Here is a 23,797-nt window from a genome sequence, read left to right as displayed (position 1 = left end):
AGTTAGTGGAAATCACTATTGCAGAACAGAAAAAAGAATGAAAAGAAATGAGGACAGTTTAAGACACCTCTGGTACAACATCAAGTGCGTGAACATTTGTATTCTAAGGGCCCTGGAGGGGAAATGAGACAGAAAGGGGCAGAGGGTAAATTTGAAGACATAATAGCAGAAAACTTCCTGAACCTGGGAAACCAAACAGACATCCAGGTCCAGACAGCACAGTCCCAAACAGAATCAACCTGCAGAGGAACAGACCAAGACACATTATAATTAAAATGGAGAAAAAAAAAAATCAAAGATAAAGAGATAATCTAAAAAGGAGCAAGGGAAAAGTAGCACATTACCTACAGGGGAACTTCCTTATGGCTATCAGCTGGTTTTTCAGCAAAGACTCTGCAGGCCAGAAGGGAGTGGCAGGATATAATTAAAATGATGAAAGGAAAAACCTACAACCAAGAATGTTCTACCTAGCAAGGTCCTCATTTTGATTTGTTGGAGAAATCAAAAGTTTCACAGACAAGCAAAAGATAAAAGAATTTAGCATCAGCAAACCAGCTTCACAACAAATATTAAAGGACAGCGGAGACTGGCAGTCTACATCCATTGGGTCTCAAAGAGTTGGATACAACTGAAGCGACTTAGCGCACATGCAGGCACACATCTAAGTGAACGAGAAAAGGCCACAACTAGAAACATGAAAATTACCAAAGGAAAACTCCGTTAGTAAAGGCAAATATACAATAAAAGTAGTAAATCAACTTCCTATAAAGCTAGTGGGAAGGTTGAAAGATGAAAGTGGTAAAAATAATCAATATATGTAATAAGGGATACACCAAACAGAAAGATATGAAATAGGAGGTACAAAACAGTAAATGTGGGGTGAGGGGAGTAAAAATGAAGGGTTAGTAAAATACATTCCAACTTAGAAATCAACAATTTAAAATAATCTTAGAGAAACTGAGAGATAGCTATTTACAGTGTGAATATAGTCGATGACTAAGTATATATAATTGTATGGTGACATATGGTAAATAGACTTCTCTTGGTGATCATTTTGAAATGGGTAGGAATATCGAATCACTATGCTATAGGTTAATTAGACTTCAAGAACAAAGAAACAAACTCATAGCAAAACAGATCAGACTTGTGATCACCAGATGCAGGAGTTGGGGGAGGGGAGATTGGATGAAGACATCAAAAAGTAAAAACTTCCAGTTATAAGATAAATAAATAGTAGAAATATGATGTACAACACAATAAATATAATTAACACTACTGTGTGTGATATATCAAAGTTAAGATAGTAAAGCCTAAGATTTCTCATCACAAGTAAAAAATATTTTTTTTCCTTTTCTTTAATTTTTTATCTAATGAAACGATGGATATTCACTAAACATACTGTGTTTATCATTTCAAAATGTAAATGAGTCAAATCATTATGCTACATACCTTGAACTTGTACAGTATCGATTGATAGTATGTCAACTACATCTCAAAAAAAGTGAAAGAAAAAAAAAGAAAAGAAACTGAATACCTAGTATATAAAAGGCCCTGTTTCCTGGAGTGTTCCAAAGGAAAAAAAATGCATTTAAAAGGAAATGTACTGTGAATATTTTTGCATAGAACACATGAACATCTTGAGAAATACTAGTACTCTATGGAAGAGGATTTGGAAGAGTCTGCCCTAGACAATTAAAACTTTATGCACAAAGAAGAAATATTCTTTTGAACGATCCTAAATGAAAAAACAGAATCTTCATTCATTTGGCAAACATTGGCAAGACTGTCTGCAGAAGAGATTGCTAAGATCATTGCTAGAAATAGGAAGCATTATATTCCTTCAAAAGCAGGTGGTCTCCTGATATGAATGTTAGGGCTGGCAGAAATAATTAAACCTGTTCTTATGTAAGCAGCTTTAGGCAGGCAAGAGCTCCCTGCAGGAGGTCCCCTTGTCTTGTCATTGACCTTAAATCTCATGCTTTCCTCATCTCAGGCCCAAGCCCACTTTTCAAATATTATGATCATACAATACCTTGCCTCACCTGTCAGTTCATCTTCATTAACAGATGACAAGATCCATCCCCTAGCTTCCTGTTCAGCAATCTTGTGAGCAAACTGTGTGATTAAGACATCATCTAAAGAAAGATTATGAGGAACAGACAAGCCTGCATCCTAACATGCAGATAGTAGGGGGATGGCCATGACTCTGACCCCTCATCTCCTTGTTTAACTGAGATTACATCCCTGTTTCCCTTTAAAAACTTTCCTAGCTGAGCAGAATCTTCAGACTCCAGACATGAGTCCACCTTCTCTCCAGATTGCCAGCATTCTTTTTTTTTTTTTTTTTTTAGGCATGGAATCTTATTAAAAGCAACATTCCTGTCTACCAACTTACGCCTCTCTCTCAGGTATCATTTTTGAGAGGTGAGCAGCCAAACCTGAGTTCAGTAAGACTTAAAATTCAAGAAATGATGAGCATTGAGTTACATTGGTGTCACAGTTTAATAAATGGCCCTCTCAGGGAACCCCAACCTGTTCAGCCAATGGTTTCCTTCCTGCTTCTATAGGAGCATCCTGGAGGAAGTAACCCCTCCATAAAGAAGTGAGCCAACATTGAAACACTGCCCATCTTTCCTCTAGAGAAGGTGCCATAGTTAGTTTCATCGTTTACATATTAGATATGAAATTAATTTGATTGAAATTTTCAATCACTTAGCAAAAAAGCATGAAAAGCTTTCATGACTATTACTTTTAGAAGGTAAAGATGACAGAGGCGAAGGGAATAACCAAGTACTGTGACCACAGACCATCCACGGAGAAAGAACATCTCTGTATGATGCAGATTCACCAAAATGTCCAGCTTTATCTTTCCATAGCCCTGAATGAATTGATTTTCTCTAAATAAAGTTTCAATTACTGAAAAAAAAAGGACTGAAAAGTGATTTTCCTCCCATTGTATAATATGCACATCTGAAAATTCATTGCACTTTATGATTTTGATATCCATATGTATATCATATGTGCTATTGATGAAAAAATATTTATATAAAGGTTTACCTGTGAACAAAAAATGATTTAAGTTTACACTGTGAATACAAAAGAGATTAATCTATGATAGAGGATATCTTTACAAGCAAAACACTGACTCAAGAATTTGCTTGATTTTTTTCTTTTTTCATTGAAGACATTAGCCTAGTTTAGTTTATATCTATGGATCAGTTGTGTATTAGTGGGCATCTAAAGATATCATAACTTAATCCAATTCTTCAACAAGTATCATTGTCCTAAAGAAAAGCACCAGGTAGAGAATAAGAGCACTTTTGTGACAAGAAAATCCCACAGCGCTGCTGCAATGGAAATCAGAGAAGGAAGGAAGAAAATGACAAGTGGGCAACAAGTATATGCTTCAAGGTCTATTGTATCAATCATTCTTCTTCGTGGAACATAAAAAGTACATACCTTGTATTTCATGTTTACAAAGTTAAAATGGATGTGTTTAATCTGACATTGAAAAAGTAATGGCTATGAAAGCTCCCATTTCAGGAAGTACCACAACATTCTGACTCATGAGGAAGCGCCATGTGGTAGCACTTCTATGTTTATTTTGAATCCGGAAAGTTCTGAACTGAGAGGACAGGCTATGGAGCTTGTAGCTGGAGTTTGTAACTTATCTGGAGAAGTCTGCGTTCAGTGAGTGATCTCACTTTTCAGGCAGTTCTCTGACCCTGAAGAGCAGCTGAAGGAAGACCTCTCCCTGGCCGCTCTGCTAAGAGTTCCTAGTGCCATCTGCTGCATGCTTCCAGCTACTGTAGGGAGGTGGAACCTCAGTAACCAGCCCACTCAGGTTAGCAGGAGCTAGTGGGTGCAGGAAGGGCAGACACCGTATCTGTCAATTTACAATCCACGTGTGGAAAGAAAACACATCACGACAGCATTCTGACATGGACAATTCTTTTGAAAAAGTCTTAGAATAGTTGAAAATAACGATTAGTTTCTTAATTCTTACACTAAAAATATTTCCTTAATGTACTCTATCTCTTCTGTTTTAACATCTATGAGTAGTAATTTCCTCTAATACATATCAATAGTATCAGCTTCAGCTCATCGGTAGTGAAACTATTAATCACAGTGAGCTATACTTAATATCTTATTATAACCTATAATGGAAAAGAATTTTCAAAAGAATATATATCTGCATATACACATATATATAACTGAATCCATTTGCTGGACACTTGAAACAACACAATACTGTAGGTCAACTATATTTCAATAAAAATTTTAAAAAAGCAAAGTGAACCTATTATTATCTTTCAGCTTGCTCCTAGAAAAGTTAAAAAAAAAAGGATCATATTTGGAAGCAGCAAAAATAATTTAATGGCACTAATAAAGATTACTGAGATATATTCATATTGTTCTTTTTAATTAAATGGCTTATTTTTAAGCTAAAAAAAGACAGATAAGGAGAGAAAAAATAGTTGAGCCCATTATTCTAAAGACTACAGCACTGCTAAAGATACATGGGTGCATGCTAACTCACTTCAGTCGTGTTTGACTCTTTGTGACCCCATGGACTGTAACCCACCAGGCTCCTCTGTCCATAAGATTCTCCAGGCCAGAATACTAGAACACGTTGCCTTTTCCTTCTCCAAGGGATCTTCCCAACCCAAGGAACGAACCTGTGTCTCTTATGTCTCTGGCATTGGCAGGTAAGTTCTTTACCACTAGTGCCACCGGGGAAGCCCACCTAACTGATAGCGATAGTGGTAGTTAATGCTACCTAAAGAAGGGAAGCATCTGCTTGTGACTAGATTAGCTCCTGTAACAGGGGAGTTGCAGCCAAGTGCATGGCCCTGCACATTCTTAACCAATAGCCCATTTGAAAACACGGTCCATAAAATTTCTGAAGACTGGAATATGCCATATAATTAATTATAAACATTTGATATGTTATTTTCATACTTATATTGTCTTTTTCTGAAACAAAATTCTCTGTGAGACCTGGTGAGTTTTAGGGAGGCTGCCAGGTAAACCTGAGCTCTTGTGTCTACCCTCATCCCAGTCTGTCCACTATTTTTGTCTCCAGAGTCCTGCTGTCTTTCAGGGTCGGGAATGTCCACTGCTCGGAGCAAGTCCTTAATTTAGGGACTTCTCTTCCAGCCTCACCTCATTTGGGGACTGTTCTTTGCTTCATTGCAAGGGACTTAGAAAGTGGAACGTTTCAGCTAGATGTTCACACTTGCTGTAAAAAGCATGATGAAACATGCTCTGTTGAGATAATTACATAGTTCAGTCCTTAGCAGTTAAGGTTATCACCTAAATGTGTGAATATAAAATGCCCAGAGATGATTGTCACAGTCTTTGTCTCTTAAACTAATTGCCCTCAACAGTTACACTGTAACAATCCCTTGAGCTTGTCTCTTTTTATTCCAGAGAATTATTCTTTTCTTTCACCTTGTCTAAAGACCATCCTCAGCTGGCAAATAATGAATCCAAGAATCCTATTCCCTGCAGTGTATTAAGATCATAGCCTCTGTAAAAGCACACAGCCATTTCCTCAATGTTGGAAATGAAGCAGACTGTGTACTAATGCAAAAGGTGTTTAATTATGCATAAAACAAATCACAGTTGCAAAATGATAAAGAAATTAGAAGCATTCAAGTAAAAGGCTGCAAGGACAAATATGACCAAAAGCTCTGCAAGGCAATAACAAATAAATCACAAAAAATACTTAGGATTATAGGGACTCTTGAAACACAGTGTCAGTTATTATTTCTTTTTTAAGTTTTAATAAACTTTATTTTTTTTCTTATTTACACATTTAATTTTTAATTTTTTTATTTTTTATTTTTCCCCAATTATTTTTATTAGTTGGAGGCTAATTACTTTACAATATTGTAGTGGTTTTTGATTCATTGACATGAATCAGTCATGGATTTACATGTGTTCCCCATCCTGAACCCCCCTCCGTCCTCCCTCTCCATCCCATGCCTCTGGGTCATCCCAGTGTACCAGCTCAGTTATTATTTCTAAAAGCCAATAAACTAGGCTGATTGAAATCTTTCCTAATCAATGTGTAAATGAAGTAATGCTTAGATTTTCTTTTTCAGTCACTGAGAATTTTAAATTTTATTTTGTGTGTGATAGAGACGTAAGTCACAATGTTCAAAGCAAGCCCAAGTGTATTCCTTGCTAGGAACCCTGGTCACATGCACCCCAAAATGATTAGAGAAAAAGCACTTCTTGACCTAGAATACCTAGAATATCTGCTCTGAGACTTTATACTTAATAGTTAATGAAACCATGAGGTAACTACCATATTCTGTGTGTCCTGAATCTCTCTTTATCATGGTCCATGCAGTACCCAAGCTTTTGTGCTCACCTGACACCCCTTTTCCTGGATGCAAGGAATCTGTGAAGCCCATCTCTCTACATGATGGTGAATTGATGAGTTTCCTTTTGTGGGAGGTTATGCATTAAAAGAACCCACCATGTGGGCAGGGTGATGCCTGCAAAGCCCTCACACATGCAGAGTAAGACCCACCGCAGCTATGTGATGGGCCAATTAGCTCACCTGTTATGACTGGAAAGGGTTTGGTGCACCTACGATTTTTTTTTCTAGTCCTTTATTTGACATTCTTAAACCCATAGTTGCTCAAGAGACAACAGTAGTGAAACTAGTGTTTGAACCCAAGTCCACTGGTGCTCCAAAATACACTCCTTTCCTGTAGAACTACACCTACAAATAGCAAGAGAGCCAAGCTACATAAAAATCAGAGTCAGACCCAGGGTGTCTTGTGGGTTTCTGCCAATGATTGATCCTAATTAAGAATAAAAGCTGATACTTGGGCCTAGTTTTCCTCCTCTAGTTTGATTTAATTCTAGCCTGACGTATGTAACATCTAATCTGAGTCAGGATCTACGTTATCCTGAAGCATTTCCTGTCACTGTCACCCCGTCTGGGCCGCACTCCTACATGAAATTCAGCCTTTCTTCCTGTTTCTCCCCATTGCCTTCCCTTTTGGACCAACAACCCACGTCCTCCTTCACACCAACTCCTCGTTCCTATTTCTTTTCTGCCTTTCAGAAGAGGGAAGACATTCCACAGAAGACAGAAGAGGCCTAGAAATAAATCAGTTAAACAAAGGAGGCGAATAAAGATACCAATTGCAGGAACAGGTTGGGATAATAAAACAGAAAAGAAATCCAGGATTTCCTGTGAAGAAGGAATAGAGCTAAGCTTCTTTAGGCAGTCGAAGCTCAAAACAACAACAAAAAACTCTTGAAATCCAAATTGCTTCCCAGAGAGCATTTTCCCAGTGTTTTATCAAGCATGAAATGTCCAATATCTGTCAGTAGAAATGTGGAAAGACATTCCTAAAGCCCTCTTGGATTCATGCTTTGTTCAAAGCCCAGATTTATCATCATATCTACCCCATAACAAGAGCAGACCCTCAACTTCTCCCTGGGGGTTTCCAGGAATAAGACATAGGCCTTCAGAAAAATGGGTGGACAACCTCCTCCAGCTCCTCCATAAATCTGCCATGGGATTTATGTTTATATCATTTATGTTATTTAAGTTTATTTAAACACTCTTCCGACTGAGAAAACTTCAAACAGTCCCATGCCTTGGATGAGATGTCTGTGGTTTCCCTCCTCTCTATTGTACTAGATCTTACTTTATGATGGCATAACTGCTTTGCTTCCCCTTGCCATTCATTTTTCTGATTGTAATATCCCCTCTCTCTGTTACAGAATAAATTGGATCAGATTCATTTTCATAATATAAAAAGCAGCATAGAAATACTCTGTTTTGTTACATAATAGCATTATACAATCCAGTAGAACCACTTAAATTTAGAATTAGAAAGGCACTTGTAATCAACCTTTCAAAATTACTAATCGACCTGCCTAAAAATACAAGGAATGTTTCTTGATGAATGAGGCTGTGAAAGTCAGCCTTCCTTCTTCCACTGAGAAAGAGAAAAGCAACAAAACTGTGGTATCTACTTTTTAGTGAAACTAGGAGACAGATAATTCTGACTTCAATATACATGTAAAGCTACAAAAAGTTTATCTTTATCAGTCGTGTGTGAGAGTTCCAAAACCTCTACATCCCCACCAACACTGGCATCTTGGTGTGGCCAGGCTTTGTAATTTTAGCCCTCTGGATAGCTGTGCAGTTGTGTTTTGTTGTGATTTTAATTGGTATTTGCCTAATGACTGGTGATGTTGAGCACCTTTTCATGTACTTATTTGTCATCTGAATTTTTTTTTGGAAAAAGTAAAACTGTATTTATTCACAGAAGACACGACATTCTAGGTAGAAAATCCCAAAGAATCAATAAAAAGCAATTCAAAATAATAAGTAAGATCTTCTTTAGCAAGATCTCAGGATACTAAGTCAATATGTAGGGCTTCCCCAATGCCTCAGCAGGAAAAGAATCTGCCTGCAACGCAAGAGACATAGGGGATGCAGGTTTGATCCCCGGGTCAGGAAGATCCCCTGGAGAAGGAAATGGCAACCCACTCCAATATTCTTGCCTAGAGAATTCCATGGACAGAGGAGCCTGGTGGGCTATAGTCCACGGGGTGGCAAAGAGTTGGACATGACTGAGCGCACACACTCACACAAGTAAATATGTAAAATGCAAAAATTTAAATTAAATAAACAATATCTTTACATTAGCATCAGCATATGAGATATTTAGGAACAGATTTAACAAAAGATATTTAAAACATATGCTAAATACTGTAAAACATTATTGAAAACATTTGAAAGTCTAAAGGAGACATAAATAAATGGAGAGATATAGCAGGCTCATATATGAAGAGAGTTAATATTGTTAAGATGTCAATTCCACCCAAATTTATATATATATATATATATGGCTCAGATGGTAAAGCATCTGCCTGCAATGTGGGAAACCTGGGTTCAATCCCTATGTCAGGAAGATCCCCTGGAGAAGGAAATGGCAATCCATTCCAATACTCTTGCCTGGAAAATTCCATGGACGGAGGAGCCTGGTAGGCTACAGCAATGGGTTTGCAAAGAATCAGACCTGACTGAGTGACTTTCCTTTCATATATATATATATATATATATACATATATATGTGTATATGTATATATGTATATCGGTCCCGCTGTGTGGCATGTAAAACCTTAGTTCCCTGACCAGGGATTGAATCCATGCGCCCAGCATTGGATTTGTGGAGTCTTAACTACTGGACCACCAGGAAGTCCCTCAATTAATTTGTATTTAACTCAGTCCCAATCAAAATCCTTGAGGAAATTTTTAGTAGAAATTCATAGGTTGATTCCAAAATTCATGTGCAGATGCAATGGACCTAGACAGCCAAAACAATTATGAATAAAGCTTTTTTTTAGAGTACTGTAAATTTCAAGAGTTTTTATATGGCAAAAATAATCAGACAGTGTCTAAAACTGCCTTGCTAACTGCTGTACAGTAGATCTCAGGGACTTAGATACAAAAATTTTGTATTTTTTCACAAATACCTGAAGTGTATTGGTGAAGTGTCTGTTAAAAGATTTTTCCCATTTTAAAACTGAGTTATTTTTCTCTTATATTGTGTCTTGAGAATTCAAACCTTGCCAGTCTGGTGGTCATCAGTGGGGGTACTGTTATCCCATTATGATTATAACCTACATTTCCTTGGTTATAAACTAAGTCCAGCACTTTTACAAAGGTTTATTGGCCTTTAGGACTACTTGTTTGGGGAAGTGCCTGTGTTTTGCTCATTTTTTTTTTCCATTTGATTTTCTCTCTTTTATTGATTTGTATGAGTTAATTTATATTATGGATATGAGTCCTCTATAGGTCAGCAAATATCTTCTCCCATTCTGGCTTGTCTTTTAATAATGTTTACAATACTTTTTGATGAGCAAATTTGTAATTCTAACATAGTCCTAATTTTTATACTTTCCTTTTTGTCTTGTGCTCTTTGAGTCCTATTTAGTCAGTATTTCCCTTCCCAGATGTCATGAATATATTATGCAAATTTATTTCCAGCAGCTTTATCTCTGCTTCATCCACCTGTTAATGGTGTGAGAGAGGGACCCATGTGTATATTTTCCCACATTCATACTTATTACTGCTTCCTGCACTGTTTATATAAAGGACAGATTTTTCCACTGATCTGCACCTCTTACTCCTGTTTCCAGGCTCTCTTTTCTATCCCCCTTGGGATATCTTAATTATTCCACACTGTCTTAATGTTACTAAGTATTGATATTCAGTTGAGCTATCTAGTAACTTGTCAAGTTTCAGGAACTAACACCACTTTGATTCTCTTTTACTCCCTTGTACATATCAAATCTTTCATCGAAGGTCATCTTTATTCCTGTGAAATACATCCTTTAGAATTTATCTTTAATACAGTTTTGTTGGGTAGGTACTGCACACTTCCAAACTGTGTTTTTCTGAAGATGTCTCCTTATTTTATTCTACCTCCATTTTAGAGGATAATCTCAAAATGTTGAAGACATTTTTCCACTGGATTCTAGCACCCTTGGTTGCATTGAGAAGTGAACTGGCAGTCAAGCTGCTGGGGTCTTTCTTAGAGGCCATCTACCTTTTTTATTTTCCCTCCTGCTGTGTTTAAGGTTTTCTCTTTGCCTTAGGAATTCTGCATTGTCATTGTCATGTGTCAAGATGTCTGCTTTTTTTTAATTCAAATTTTATTGTGATAATCGTAGATTCACGTGCAGTTGTAAGAAACAATAGAGAGATCTCCCTGTCCACATTCCCGAATTTTCCCCAATGTTACGGTTTTGTAGGAGTTTGACGACCAGCACTGATGTTTGTACAGTCCTCTGTCCTTATTCATATTGTGCCAGTTTTACCTGCACTTGTGTTTGGTTTTATATAGTGTTTCCCTGGTGGCTCAGACGGTAGTCTGTCTGCAATGCGGGAAACCTGGGTTCGATCCCTGGGTGGGGAAGATCCCCTGGAGAAGGAAATGGCAACCCACTCCAGTACTCTTGCCTGGGAAATCCCATGGATGGAGGAGCCTGACAGGCTACAGTCCACGGGGTTGCAAAGAGTCGGACACGACTGAGCGACTTCACTTATCCCAACAAAGATGCAGAAGAGCCTCAATACCAAAATTATCTTTCCTGTTGCCTTTTAATAACCATGAACACCCCTCTCCTTGGCCTCCTTGCTATAGAGGGACAATCAATCAATTCCTACCCCAATTATTTCAGGTCTTCTCTGTCTATATTTTGTGTTTCTTAGTGTGTCCTATGCATTTTCCATCTTTTCTTGATGCTGGAAAATTTATTCCAACTTGTCTTCTACCTCACTAATTTTTTCAGCTATTTTTATTCAGTTGTTAAAACTTTACATTGAGCTTTTAATTTTAGTTACATTTTTAGGATGAGAAGATTGATTTGGGTTTTTTTAAAAATCAGTATCTTTCTTAAAATAATTTTTATTTCTTATGTCTTTCTTTATATTTTTAGTTTGTAACTATAAGTTGTCTTATGATATATATTTCTTAATTTAAATATTATATCTGAATTCATTATAATCTTTCTGTTGTGCATTTTGCTGGTTCTAATTAATGATATTTCCTTTTTCATGTGTCTGATCATCATACATGAAAACAAAATAATTGCAAGAATAATTCAAGGCATCAAAAGAAGGTTTTCATTTGCTTTCACCAGTGGGTTGGGGGCACGATGAGAGTATTGTCTGAGGTTCACATAAGGACTTCTTTCCTTCGGCCTCACCCCTTCTTCAGATGGTATAGCGCCTTTCAGACTGCACTTGGGTAGGAATTGACTTCTAAAGTCTACCCCTTTGCCTCAGGAGGCTGCCAAAACCACAGCTCAGTTTCATAGCTATTTCTTTCAATAGACAAATACCCTCTGGGCAAAATCAGCTTTTAGTTTTGAGCTTAACCTTCTTAATTTTCAGTTTCTCTTAGGTTTTGGCCAGGTAATTCTTCATTATCTTTTTAGCTCTTTTATGCTTTTAGAAAAATTTTAAATGTTTCATTTAGCTTTTTTAGTTACCATTTCAGGATTCTGAGGGCCACTGAATATCATTTTTTAAAATATTTTTGGAAATTTGAATCATGTTAATATAATACTAGTTTAGAAATAAAACATACATGCACAAACATATACAAGATGGAAGTATTCCAAAGATCCACTTGTGGGAGCAGGAAACTTTGGGAGAATTTTATCACAGCTATCCATGCCATAATATTCTGTAAAATCAGCCACAAAACCATGGAGTCTGTGTTTTGTTATTTACTTTTGAGGTTAAAAAAAAAAAAAAAAGATGTGCAGATTACCAAAGTTTCTTGGCACAAGGACAACTGAAACACAGAATAGAGCATGGAGTTGAAGGAAAGAAGACTTATTTTCCATATTAATCATGTAAGTTCATTTACTACTGAAAGTTTTCAGGCAGTTAAATTTAAAATAGTGTATGAGTTTTGTTTGTTTTTTTCTCCCTTTTAGTTTAAAAACTGTGGCTTCCAGTTAGCTGAAAGGAAAGAACAAAATTAGTACTGCTACATTAGATTGGCTTCAGTTGCCTGCTAAGCTCCGGGAAGGTCTCTATAAATATAAGAAAGTATATATAAGAATATAAGCAAGAAAGTTCTCACCATGATCTACGATTAAGTGAAGGCACCTCTCTACCAGGCACTGCAACTTCAAAAAGCAACAGCGACCCTGCAGGTCCATTCTGTAGGGCAGCAATGGAGACGCCGACATAGAGAACAGATTTGTGGACACAGGTGGGGAAGGAGATGGGGAGGTGCATTGAGAGAGTATCAGTGAAACATATATATTACCATATATAAAACAGATAACCAGTGGAAATTTGCTGTATGATGCAGGGAGCTCAAACTAGATGTTCTGTCCCACAACCTAGGGGGATGGGATGGGGTGGGAGCTTGGAGGGATTGTTCAAGAGGACGGGGACATACATATACCTAAGGCTGGTTCATGTTGATATATGGCAGAAACAAACAAAATATTGTAAAGCAATTAGCCTCCAATGAAAAATAATTAAATTTTGAGAACAAGATGGTGGAGGAGTAGGTGGACATGGAGTACATCTCTCTCCACGGATACACCAGGAATACACCTTCAGACACAGAAGAGCATGCAGAACGCCAGCTGAGAATGGACAGGAGGACCTGACCAGTGGAAGAGAGTATATAGGACCACGCGAAACTCAGTAGGATGAAGGAACTGGGGGAAAAAGTGGGAGTGTTAGTAGGACTGGACCTGCTCTCAGCAGGTGGGGGAACTGAAGCAGGGGTCCGATCCCCACACATCAGGGCAATTGTCTGAGTCAGAGGAGAAACATTTAAGGCTGAGAGTGAAACAGCTGATCTGTGGCAGCCTAAATGGAATGAGAATCAGACAGTCCTTGCTGCAGCCATACACACCCCAGACAGGGACGCAGGCCCCCTGGAAGGCCCAGCGGCTGGGAGCTGGGGTTTAGGGATTGTGGAGCAATCCCAGGGAGAGGGCTGCTGTTGACTGTGGAGGGACAGATTGAGCGGATGTGAGGGAGGAGATCCTGGTTGGAAACGCCTCTGGAGGAAAGCCAGGCAGCCAAGGAAGCAAGGCGACACTGCTGAGTCACACGTAGAGGGTGGAGCCATCACCATAGCCTCTCTGCCCCCAAAGGCCAGCATTGGCAGCTGAAAATAGAGAGGCTGGCCCATCAAACGACTGACTACTGAACTACAGAGTAGGACCCCACCCAGGGAGCCCCTTTAAGTGTCTGATGCACCAATCTACAGAGTAGGACCCCAGTCGGGGGGGCCCTCTATGTGCCTGATGCATAGAACAGCAGAGAAGGACCCCAGGCAAGGGATCCTTCTAAGTGCCTGGACAGGCAGAGCTATGGAGAAAGACTGGCCAAAAAGACTTTCTGATATCCAGCTACAAGAGGCTCAAAAAATACTCAGATAGGGTCATGACTCCTTCAGCGGAGGCAGTCCGTGTCCCTGCACACTTGCAACCAACAGGGTCCCGCAATGCAAGCAGCTGCGCCAACTTCATGTTCAACACTCACTGGGGCAGAGCTGCCACAGGCAAAAAAATCTTGTGTCTATGACTGCAGGGTCGCTTTGGTCTTGTCCAACCCCTTGAAGTTCTGTAGACTGTGACCTACCTGGCTTCTCTGTCAGGGGGGTTTTCCAGGCAAGAATCAGTTCACTTCAGTTGCTCAGTCGTGTCCGACTCTGCGACCCCATGAACCACAGCACGCCAGGTCTCCCTGTCCACCACCAACTCCCGGAGTCTACCGAAACCCATGTCCATTGAGTCAGTGATGCCATCCAGCCATCTCATCTTCTATCGTCCCCTTCTCCTCCTGCCCCCAATCCCTCCCAGGATTAGGGTCTTTCCCAATGAGTCAGCTCTTCGCATGAGATGGCCAAAGTATTGGAGTTTCAGCTTCAACATCAGTCCTTCCAATGAACACCCAGGACTGAGCTCCTTTAGGATGGACTGGTTGGATCTCCTTGCAGTCCAAGGGTCTCTCAAGAGTCTTCTCCAACACCACAGTTCAAAAGCATCAATTCTTAGGCACTCAGCTTTCTTCACCATCCAAATCTCACATCCATACATGACCACTGGAAAAACCATAGCCTTGATGGGCTGGACCTTTGTTGGCAAAGTAACGTCTCTGCTTTTAAATATGCTATCTAGGTTTGCCATAACTTTCCTTCCAAGGAGTAAGTGTCTTTTAATTTCATGGCTGCAATCACCATCTGCAGTGATTTTGGAGCCCCCAAAGATAAAGTCTGGCCACTGTTTCCCCACATATTTCCCATGAAGTGATGGAACCAGATGCCATGATCCTAGTTTTCTGAATGTTGAGCTTTAAGCCAACTTTTTCACTCTCCTCCTTCACTTTCATCAAGAGGCTTTTTAGTTCCTCTTCACTTTCTGCCATAAGGGTGGTCTCATCTGCATATCTGAGGTTATTGATATTTCTCCCAGCAATCTTGATTCCAGCTTGTGCTTCTTCTGGCCCAGCATTTCTCATGATGTACCCAGGCAAGAATACTGGAGTGTATTGGCCAATACTGGTTGCCATACCCTTCTAGAGCACTGTATTTCCTGCTGCCCTAGCTGCCAACCCCCCTGAGTACCTGGTGCTGCCAGAACCCCTGCGACCCAAGCAGCTGCACCACCTCCATGCCTGGCTCTCACTGGGGCAGACCCAGGTCCTCCAGGGCAGCCTCAGGATCAAACCCCAGTGGACGACCCACATGCAGAAGTGGAAACAAAACCACAATTGAGACCCAGGGGCAGTGTGGCTAAGGAAGAAGACCCAAAGCCTTCCCACCAGCTGTACAAGCTGCAGATTAAACCCACAGGATCAGCTAGGCAGACCCTGTGTCTATGAAACATATAAAAGGTCACTGAGAGCTCCCGCAAGAGAAAACACACTAGTTCTGATAGCTGTGGACATTGGAGGCAAGAACACACAGGGGGAGGACCAGATTAGAATCTGAGCTGCCCCCACTGCAGGTCCAGAGACCAGCACAGTGCTGGAGGGCGTCCTGGGGAGGTGAGGTGGGCTGCGACTCCCAGTGATGGAAAGAACTCTGACAGCAGTGACTCAAGAAAAACATTTAATATTCTGATGTTTTCAGTTGTTCTGTAGATTCTTTTGGATTTTTTTTAATTCTTTTTTTTTCCCCCTTTTTCCCCCTGTGTTATAGTGGTTGATTTTAATGGTGCTGTGAAATCTAATTAAGCTCTTGAGCTATGATTTTTTTCCTCAGTCACATTTTTTATTGTTGTTATAAACCTCTGCCTCTATGATGGGCTTTTGTGGTTCTGTGGAGTTTTCCTTTTTTTTCTCTCTCTCTTTTTATTTAATTTTAATTTTTAATTTTTAAACCTATAATTATTTTTTTCTACATTTATTCCTTTGTTTGCTTTTCCTGCTATTCTTTTCCCCTTGCAGTTAATCTTTAATGTATATAAATCTTCTTTATCTTTCTCTAGGTAACTTTGCATATCTATTATTTTTTTCTTTTATTTTTTCCTTTCCTCTCAACATATTTGCTAGTTTGTTTTCATTGCTTTATAACCCACTTGGCACCTTGATTTAGTTTTGTTTCCAGTTTATGATTTAGTTACTTTTGTCCTTAACTAGTAAATACAATTTTTTATTTCCTTTGTTTGCCAGGTCAGTCTATTGTACTTTATTTTTTTGGACTGTTTTGACTTTGTTCATAGGTGTATATGTGTATATTCCATTATTTTAATTATTACTTTCTTGATTTTGTAACTGCCATTTGTCTGGGGTTCCTCTTTGGTTTCTCATTTTTGGATATCTGGTTTAATCTCACATAATGTTATAACAAACCACTTGTGGAATTTTCGTTCCCAACCAGATATTAAGCTCTGAGCCTTTGGAGTGGGGACAATGACTCCAAGGCCCTAGACTACCAGAGAACTAACCCTAGGGAGTATCAAATAGTGAGAACTCACACAAAGGAAACCATTCGAATACAAGACCTGGCATCACCCAACCACCAGTAGCAAGCACCCTGTGCAGGACACTGCATCTAAGCAACAAACAAAGCAAAAATAGAAACCCAGTCATCATCAGACAGGATGACCACCTCACTCAGCCTTGCCCATCAGAGGAAAAACAAGCAAACAAACTCAGCACAAATATCACCTTATACAAAGCTTACACAAACCAGCGTACCAAACTTAGGAGGGCAGAAACAAAAAGGAGGAAAGAATTCAACCTTTTTCAAGGAAAGAATTTAACTTTCCTTGAAGCCTGAGAAAAGAAGACCTCAAACACAATAAGTTTTTTTTTTTTTAATTAAAAAGCAGAGAAACACTACACAAATGAAGGAACAAACTAGAAACACAGAAGGCTAAATAAATGAAGAGGAAATATGAAAACTACCTGAGAAAGAACTCAGAATAATGATAGTAAAGATGATCAAATGCCTTGAAAACAAAATGGGGAAAATACAAGAATCAATTAACAAAGATCTAGAAGAATTAAAGAATAAACATACAGAGACAAACAACACAATTACTGAAATTAAAAATACTCTGGAAGGAATCAATAGCAGAATATCTGAAGAGTAAGAATGAATCAGTGAGCTGGAAGATAAAATGGTGGAAATAAATTCTGAAGAGCAGAATAAAGTGAAAAGAAGGAAAAGAACTGAGGATAGTCTCAGGGGCTTCTGGGACAATATCAAATTCACAAACATTCAAATTATAGTGGTCCCACAATAAGAAGAGAAAAAGAAAGGGTATGAGAACATTTTTGAAGAGATTATAATTGAAAATTTCCCAACATGAAAAAGAAAACAGTCAAGTCCAAGAGGCACAAAGAGTCACATATAGGATAAACCCAAGGAGAAACATGCAAAGACAGATACTAATCAAACTAAAAAACACTAAACACAAAGAAAAAATATTAAAAGTGGCAAGGGAAAGGCAACAAGTAACATACAAGGGAAACCCCATATGTTTAATAGCTGATCTTTCAGCAGAAACTCTGAAGGCCAATAGGGAATGGCAGGATATATTTCAAGTACTTAAAGGAAACAATCTGCAACCAAGAATACTGTAGCTGGCAAGGATCTCATACAAAATTGATGGAGAAATAAAAAGCTTTTCAGACAAACAAAAGTTAGGAGACCTCAGTACTACCAAACAAGCTTTATAACAAATGTTAAAGGAACTTAAATAGTCAAGAAATACAAGAGAATAAAAAAGATCTACAAAATCAACTCCAAACAATTAAGAAAATGGCAATGGGACCATATACATCAATAATTATTTTAAATGAAAATGGATTAAATGCTCCAACCAAAAGACACAGACTGGCTGAATGGATACGGAAACCCACTTGAGACCTCAAGACATATATAGACTGAAAGTAAGAGGATAGAAAAATATATTCCATGCAAAAGGGAAGCAAAAGAAAGCTGGAGTAACAATCCTCATATCAGACAAAATAGACCTTAAAATAAAGAAGATTACAAGAGATAAGGAAGATCACTACATAAGGAATCAATCCAAGAGGAAGACATAACAATTGTAAACATCTACACACCCAACATAGAAGCACCTCAATACATAAAACAAACACTAGCAGACATAAAAGGAGAAATTGACAGTAACACAATAATAGTAGGAGGCTTTAACACTCCAGTCACACAAATAGACAGATCATCAAAACAGAAAACGAAAAGGAAACACAAGTCTTAAATGATACATTAGATGAAATGGATCTCATTGATATCTTCAGGACACCCTATCCACATGCAGAAGAACACAACTTCTTCTCAAGTGCACATGGAACCTTCTCCAGACTAGACCATATCTTGAGTCATAAATCAAACCCCAGTAAATTTAAGAAAACTGAAATCATATCAAGCATCTACTCTGACCACAATGCTATAAGACCAGATATCAATTACAAAAAAAAAAAAAAAATTATTAGAAACACAAACACATGGAGATTAAACAATACATTTCTAAATAACCAGCAGGATACTGAAGAAATCAAAAGAGGAAAGCAAAAAAATTCTAGAAACAAATGATAATGAAAACACAACTCAAAACCTATGGGATGCAGCAAAAGCAGTTCTAAGAGCAAAGTTTACAGTAATACAATCCTACCTTAAGAAATAAGAAAAACATTGAATAGACAACTGAACTTTACACCTAAATCAACTGGAAAAAAGAACAACAACAACAAAAATTCCCAAAATTAGTAGAAGGAAAGAAATCATAAAGATCTGAGCAGAAATAAATGAAAAAGAAATAAAGGAAACAATAGTAAAGATTAATAAAACTAAAAGCTGGTTCTTTGAAAAGATAAACAAAATCAACAAAGCTTTGGCCAGACCCATCAAGCAAAAAAGAGAGAACAATCAAATCAACAAAATTAGAAATGAAAAAGGAGAGGCTACAACAGACAATGCAGAAATATAAAGGATTATAAGAGACTATTATGAACAACCATAGAGCAATAAAATAGATAACCTGGAAGAAACTGACATATTCTTAGAAAAGTTCAATCTTCCAAGACTGAACCAGGAAGAAATAGAAATTATGAACAACCCAATTATAAGCACTGAAATTGAAGCTGTGATCAAAAATCTCCCCAAAATCAAAAGCCCAGGACCAGATGGCTTCACAGGAGAATTCTATCAAACATTTAGAGAAGAGCAAATGCCTATCCTTCTAAAACTCTTTCAAAAAATTGCAGAAGAAGGAACACTACCAAACTCATTCTATGAGGCCACCATCACCCTGATACCAAAACCAGACAAAGACAACACACAAAAAAGAAAGCTACAGGCATAGATGAACATAGATGCAAAAGTCCTTAACAAAATTTTAGCAAGCAGAACTCAGCATCACATCAAAAACTCATATACCATGATCAAGTAGGGTTTATTTCAGGTATGCAAGGATTTTTCAATATACACAAATCAATCAATGTGATATTAACAAATTGAAAGATTAAAACCACACAATAATCTCAATAGATGCAGAAAAAGCCTTTTACAAAATTAAGCACCCATTTATGATTAAAACTCTTCAAAAACTGGGCATAAAAGTAACCTACCTCAACAGTATAAAGGCCATAAGCCTACAGCAAACACTATTCTCAATGGTGAAAAACTGAAAGCATTCTCCCTCAGATTAGGAATAAGACAAGGGTATCCACTTTCCCTACTATTATTCAATGTAGTTCTAGTAGCCCTAGCTACAGCAATCAGAGAAGAAAAAGAAATAAAAGGAATCCACGTCAGAAAAGAAGTAAAGCTCTCAATGTTTGCAGATGACATAATCCTGTACATAGAAAACCCTAAAGATAGTATCAGAAAATTACTACAGCCAATCAATGAATTTAGTAAAGTTTGCAGGATACAAAATCAATACACAGAAATCACTTGCATTTCTATATTTTAACAGTGAAAAGTCAGAAAGAAAAATTAAGAAATCAATACCAATCACCATTGCAACAAAAACAATTAAACATCTAGGAATAAACTTATCTAAGGAGACAAAAGAATTGTATTCAGAAAATTGTAAGACACTGATGAAAGAACTCAAAGACAACATAAACAGTTGGAGAGATAATCCATGTTCCTGGGTAGGTAGAATCAATATTGTGAAAATGAATATACTACCAAGTGCAATCTACAGATTCAATGTGATCCCTATCAAATTACCAATGACACTTTTCACAGAACTAGAACAAAAAAATTTCACAGTTCATATGGAAACACAAAAGACTCTGAATAGCCAAAGCAGTCCTGAGAAAGAAGAATGGAGCTGGAGGAATCAGCCTTCCTGACTTCAGACTATACTACAAAGCTAGTCATCAAGACAGTGTGGTACTGGCACAAAAACAGAAATATAGACCAATGGAACAAGATAGAAAGCCCAGAAATAAACCCATACACCCATGGGTACATTATTTTTGACAAACAGAGCAAGAATATGCAATGGGGCAAAGACAGCCTCTTCAATAAATGGTGCTGGGAAAACTGGACAGCTACATGTGAAAGAATGAAAGTAGAACACTTCCTAACACCATACACAAAGATAAACTCAAAATGGATTAAAGACCTAAATGTAAGACCAGAAACTATAAAACTCTTAGAGGAAAACATAGGCAGAACACTCAATGACATAAATCAAAGCAAGATCCTCTATGACCCACCTCCTAGAGTAACAGAAATAAAAACAAAAGTAAACAAGTGGGACCCAATTAAACTTAAAAAAGCATTTGCACAGCAAAGTAAACTATAAGCAAGGTGAAAAAACAACCCTCAGAATTGGAAAGGATAATAGCAAATGAAACAGCTGACAAAGGATTACTTTCCAAAATATGAAAGCAGCTCATACAATTCAAAACCAGTAAAACAAACAATCCAATCAAAAAGTGGGAAAAAGACCTAAACAGACATTTCTCCAAAGAAGACATACAGATGGCTAACAAACACATGAAAAGATGCTCATCATCACTCATTATTAGAGAAATGCAAATCAAAACTACAATGAGATATCACCTCATGCCATTCAGAATGGCTATCATCAAAGAGTCTACAAACAATAAATGCTGGAAAGGGTGTGGAGAAAAGGGAACCCTCTTGCACTATTGGTGGGAATGTAAATTGATACAGTCACCATGGAAGATGGAACGGAGATCCCTCAAAAAACTAAAAATCAAGAAGCAGAGAAGTACAAAGCTGAAGATGAGAAGCAGAGGGATAAGTTGTCTTCAAAGAATTCGCTTGAATCCTATGCCTTCAACATGAAAGCTACTGTTGAGGATGAGAAACTTCAGGGCAAGATTAATGATGAAGACAAACAGAAGATTCTTGACAAGTGTAATGAAATAATCAACTGGCTGGAAAAGAACCAGACTGCAGAGAAGGAAGAATTTGAATATCAGCATAAAGAGCTGGAAAAAGTCTGCAACCCCATGATTATCAAGCTGTACCAGAGCGCAGGAGGCATGCCTGGAGGAATGCCTGGGGGCTTCCCTGGTGGTGGAACTCCTCCATCAGGTGGTGCCTCCTCTGGGCCCACTACTGAAGAGGTTGATTAGGCCAGCCTAGCATAGATCTAGCATTGTTCCACACAAAACATGGAAGGACCCAAATTTGTAGCAAATCCCATGGCAGTTATGAAGTTGAGCTGCTATAGTAAATAACTGGGCATTCTTGATACTTGAACATGGAATGTGTGTGCACATGGAAAAACATTGCACTTTACAAGCACTGTATTATAAGTGGAAAAATACAATGTCTTAAATAAAACTGTATTTTAAATTGGCACACACACACACAAAAAAAAAAAAACCTAAGAATAAAACCACCATGTGACCCAGCAATCCCACTTCTAGGCATATACCCTGAGGAAACCAAAACTGAGAGACACATGTATCCCATTTTTCACTGCAGCACTATTTACAATAGCTAGAACATGGAAGCAACCTAGATGGCCATCAACAGGTGAATGGATAAAGAAGTAGTGGTACATACGCACAATGGAATATTACTCACCCATAAAAAGGGACACATTTGAGTCAGTTCTAATGAGATGGATGAACCTCGAATCCATTATACAGAGTGAAATGAGTCAGAAAGAGAAAGATAAATAATGTATTCTAACACATATATACGGAATCTAATAAAATGGTACTGAAGAATTTATTTGCAGGGCAGCAATGGAGAAACAGACATAGAGAATAGACTTTTGGACATGGGGAGAGGGGAGGAGAGGGTGAGATGTATGGAAAGAGTAACATGGAAACTTACATTACCATATGTAAAATAGATAGCCAACAGGAATTTGCTGTAGGTCTTAGGAAACTCAAACAGGGGCTCTGTATCAACCTAGAGGGGTGGGATGGGGAGGGAGATGGGACGGAAGTTCAAAAGGGAGAGGATATATGTATACCTATGACTGATTCATGCTGAGGTTTGACAGAAAACAAGAAAATTCTGCAAAGCAATTACCCTTCAATATAAAAATAAATTAATTAAAAAAATAAATTTTTATAAAGGCAATAGCTAAGTGCCATTTAAATGCATCTCCTTGGTCAGTCATTATACTTTAAGTGAAGTATTATAGATTGTAAGCTTCCTGAGGAGAGAAACAATTAAAATCACACTAATAGAGACACGAGGACCCACATAAAAGTGAAATAAAAACCCCAGGACTTCTTATTTAATAAACTGTAAAAATAAAATAGCAGTAGTTAGTAGCTCATAATGTTCACTGAAAACAGTAAGATTTTTTCACATAAAAAAAAATTATAGTTTAAGACAAAGGATGATGTGGAATGTCTGTGATTCAATAGCCTACCATATTGTCTGGGAGTGTGTCCCAGTTAACCTTAGTTCTATATCCCCAGACAACAAATTCACTCAGCCATTGTGCTCTACTTCATCCTCCAGGTTTTTAACTCTCTACTCACTGCATTCTTCAGGAGGTGGAGAACAATAATAATTTTTGTGCTGTTATTCCCCAGTTGCTCACTTCTTCTCCTTGCCAAGATGGTTCTGCATTGAGAAAACATATATATTTAAGAAGTTGCCCCAGGGTGGACTTATTTGGAGTCAGATGAGCTCTGACAGACCGGGGATGTTCTCAGCTACACACGGATGTCTCATAAGAGATGAAGGATTAGAAGAAGGTCTCCAGTTACCACAGGATGGATGTGAGTGGCCTCACAGCACCTACGAAGGTAGTTTTCTTCCATTATTTTCATTAAATATTGTGTGGATCCCAGGAAGAAGAATCAAATATGTGTAAAGTACAAAAGTAACAATGCAGTATATGGACAAACACCCTCTTTTCTACAACTCAGCATTGCACCTCTTTCTAGATCTGAATGCTGGTCTCCAATCTCATCCTGAGTCCTGGCCTTCCCTTCTAGCCCAGATAACCAATATATTTCCTGTATCTTTTCTTTGCTTTTTAAGGTTGTTGCCTAGCATATGTATGCCAGCAGCATATTCTTTACTTTCTGTGGGTGTGTTAGCCACTCAGTCATGTTTGACTCTTTGCAACCCCATGGACTGTAGTCTGCCAGGTTCCTCTGTCCATAGGATTCTCTAGGTAAGAATACTAGACTGGGTATCTATTCCTTTCTCCAGGGGATCTTCCTGACCCAGGGATTGAACCTGGGTCTCCTGCATCACAGGCAGATTCTTTACCATCTGAGCCACAGGGAAGCTCCACTGTTTACTTCAGTCCTTTATACAGAGGG

The 23,797-nt window shown here is 38.2% G+C and overlaps 1 pseudogene; it reads left to right on the top strand.

The window, feature by feature from the left end:
• The first annotated feature begins 21,205 nt into the window (after nucleotides 1–21,205).
• On the top strand, nucleotides 21,206–21,628 carry LOC110137759 (heat shock cognate 71 kDa protein pseudogene; annotated as a pseudogene).
• The last annotated feature ends 2,169 nt before the right edge of the window (nucleotides 21,629–23,797 follow it).

The sequence above is a fragment of the Odocoileus virginianus genome, chromosome 19, assembly GCF_023699985.2.
Source record: "Odocoileus virginianus isolate 20LAN1187 ecotype Illinois chromosome 19, Ovbor_1.2, whole genome shotgun sequence".
Lineage (NCBI taxonomy): Eukaryota > Metazoa > Chordata > Mammalia > Artiodactyla > Cervidae > Odocoileus > Odocoileus virginianus.
The sequence above is the reverse complement of the archived record's forward strand: the minus strand, read 5'-3'. Positions and strand labels throughout refer to the sequence as shown.